Raw genomic sequence first — 3,237 nt, forward strand, 5'->3', positions numbered from 1 at the left:
CGTGTGAATTTGCAAGTACATTTCGTGATTTGTGGTCACTCGTGATGTTTTGAAAGTTCTCAAAATTGCACAAGCTGTAAGCGAGAGCAATTGAAAACTTTCAAAACACCATGAGTAACCATAAATCACGAAATACACCAGCAAGTTCATACGATTTTTTACTTATTTTATACTCAATAAAATCACTCCATCGCTTTGTTTCCACAGCGACGTCCGTATTTCACCTATTTATGCAGTCGTCATTGACAAACCAGAAACGCGATATTTTGTTGAGTACCGTATTTATTCGATTAAGCGCCCACCCTGAAGGTAGAAAAAGTTAATAAGCGCCCACCCAAAGGACAAGATTGCCTGACATCCATCCAGCAAGCCCTAACAGCTTCTCGGGCGACTGACCCATTTGCCGACGTTACGCGGTCAGATGTCGAGGAGGTAGCACCAGAAAGTTCACTTATTGCGCTGAGCGACGATGACATTGAAGTTGGTTGAGAATTATGATAGCTAAAGACCCTTCTGCGAAGACCGAACAATTAGTTGTTAGACCTGGGCATACGTAAACCGAGCAATGAACAGTTACAATTTATATGCTTTAATATTTTGTCTTGTTTTGTTACAAAATAAACGTTTTACTTACTGAAAATGGTGAACATTTAATAAGCGCCCAGCCTCGAATAAGCGCCCACCTCGAATTACCGCCCACCCTTAAAGGCCAAAAATTAAATAAGCGCCCTGGGCGCTTAATCGAATAAATACGGTATATAATAAATAAATACGGCTACGACAATTATGTACGGCGATATAAATTTGATGTCAAATATATACGGTCAAACAAATATACATCGAACTTTGTATATAATGACATAATTGAGTACGTTATGGGTACGACAAATAATATGTACCTTACGCAATTGAAATTCTATTGCGCCTTCTGTTTCATGTCAGTGGATTCTTCAGTTAAACATGCTCTCAAAATTTTCGCGGTAATGCAAAATGGCGAACGCGCAGCCGAACGCCCAAGATTCAACTCCAGGTGGTTTGGATAGTTTAGTAAGGCAAATCATCGAACATCCTGCTTTCAAACATGCTGTGAACACAGCTTCGTCTTCTAGTGGTGCCCCATCCGGTTCAGGAATTGCTGCCTCGTGGGCTTCGGGGAACGCTAGTGCTACCTCTCCAGCAAGGTCTTCAGCAAGCTCCGGACGAAACTCCGTGCCTCCTAGAAGTAGCGCCGACGAGTCCGTGACACGAATCCCACGAGGGGAGTTGGGGGAAATTCTCCACCGAAGAAACACAAGTGCTCCTCCCCAATTTCGGAGTAGAACGAATTGGCAGCCCACGGCACGTGGACGTGGCCATCAGCCTTACAGTAGTGGGGGTAAACGAAGCCAGTCTGGTCAGGGAGGGACAGGGAAACGGCCAAAGAACAGCACGTTTTCTAGAGAAGTTGTTTTATTAAGAAGGCCCGACGATTGCATTGTGAGGGGGGCTGCAAAAGCGGAACTACAGCGGCTGGGTCATGTCATTAGTGACTACCGGTTAGACAAGACTTGGTCTGCTGACGTTGTCTTGGAAAAATTACAATCTGCCTTCGAAATGTCCGTGCCATCACTTGCAGAGGTCACCTGTGAACCAAAGTAAGTGTAAGCTCTATTTATTTATTTATTTACTTCTTGGATTGCATACTAACTTTTCAGTGGCCTACACTATCATTTTAATGAGCAAAAACAATCGCTCTGCACGTGCGGCGTGAAATTTGTACATTTCTTTTCAGTTCTCTGCAAAGCTACAACGCGAAATGACCAAATCTCAAGCTCTGAAGACAACGTGAGCACGTAGTGAAGAATTCTTTTTTTTTTTTTTGAGCCTGGTTTGAACACTGTTCCTCCCACTTCAGTTCCTGAAAAGTTCGGGTAGTTTATAGAAATTCGACGAACTGGACTAATGACAAAAAAAGATTCTTATTTTTATAAACAATATTTATTTCAGCATTTGCTCTAAGAGCACAGTGTGCTCATCGAGAGAGCTTACGCTGTTTACAATAATAGGGAGCTTAAGCAACGACAACGGCGACGGCAACAAAAACGTCATCTCAAATCTAAATTCGCGTTATGTTAATCATGTCGTGGCTATTTCAACCTTTTCAACATGACAAGGATGTGGTAGTTCCTCAAGAATGACACTGGTCGGAACGGCGCTTAATTAAGAGGAGAAGAGGAAAATTTATCCTCAAGTGCTGATGTTCTTCGTAAAGCCTCAAATTTGGCTATTTTGTCTTGCAGACGACGGCAAAGAAATGGACAAAAGTGAAAAATGCACGTGCAGGGCGTGTAAAGCTATTGTTTTTGCCCACTAAATATGCAAATTTGTGACGTTTTCGTTGCTGTCCCCGTTGCTTAAAGGCCGGGACACACTAGGCGACAAGTCGCAGTGACATGTCTCTGCGACAAGTTGCTCCATGTGTACTACTTGCAACACAAGTCGCTGCGACACGACGCCTGTTCGGAGCACAATGATTTTCATGAAATTAACCGTGTCACACAAGGCGATTTGTTGCAGCGACTTGTCCCCGCGACGTGTCGCAGCGACTTATCGCCTAGTGTGTCCCGGCCTTAAGTAAATAATCTAAGATTTGTTTGTCCGACGCACAATTCCATCTATCTCCTAACAAGTGCGCAGCAGAGGCGAACGGCTTCTTGCGCAGGGGGGCAAAAGAACATCAATTTTTAAAGAAAAGATGATGGTTTAAGGCACTAAGTATGAAATGTTGAAACCTGTCGATAACCAACGTGAAATAAATAATTACGGGATGGATAACGCAAATGATGCAAACAATGCTTAAAGCTGCTTAGGTTCCACGCTTAAATTGATGAAAAAATGAACGATTTTTTTTGCCTTTCACTTCGAACATAAGGTAAGCAAAGATTGTCAGTGGCGCGAAGATTGTAACTAGATCCCCCAGAAACATTAGAAAACATTTAACTATAAAAAACTGCGATAAAAATAAACAAATCTTAACATACTAACAAATACTAAAAACTTTGTTAAAAACTTTGTTAAGAAACGACGACGTGTCGATGTTAGCTAAACGTCGTTATTAAGTCAAAGTAATTTGAAAATTGCAATCTATAAAATTGTTGGAAGGAAATCTTCCGGGGGATGAACGACTCCTCAACAATCCTGTTTCATTTCTTTATTTGGCGTTCTTGAGTCGATCTTACAGCTCTCGTTCAACTAGTT

Source organism: Montipora capricornis, chromosome 5 (assembly GCF_036669925.1).
Source record: "Montipora capricornis isolate CH-2021 chromosome 5, ASM3666992v2, whole genome shotgun sequence".
Taxonomy (NCBI): domain Eukaryota; kingdom Metazoa; phylum Cnidaria; class Anthozoa; order Scleractinia; family Acroporidae; genus Montipora; species Montipora capricornis.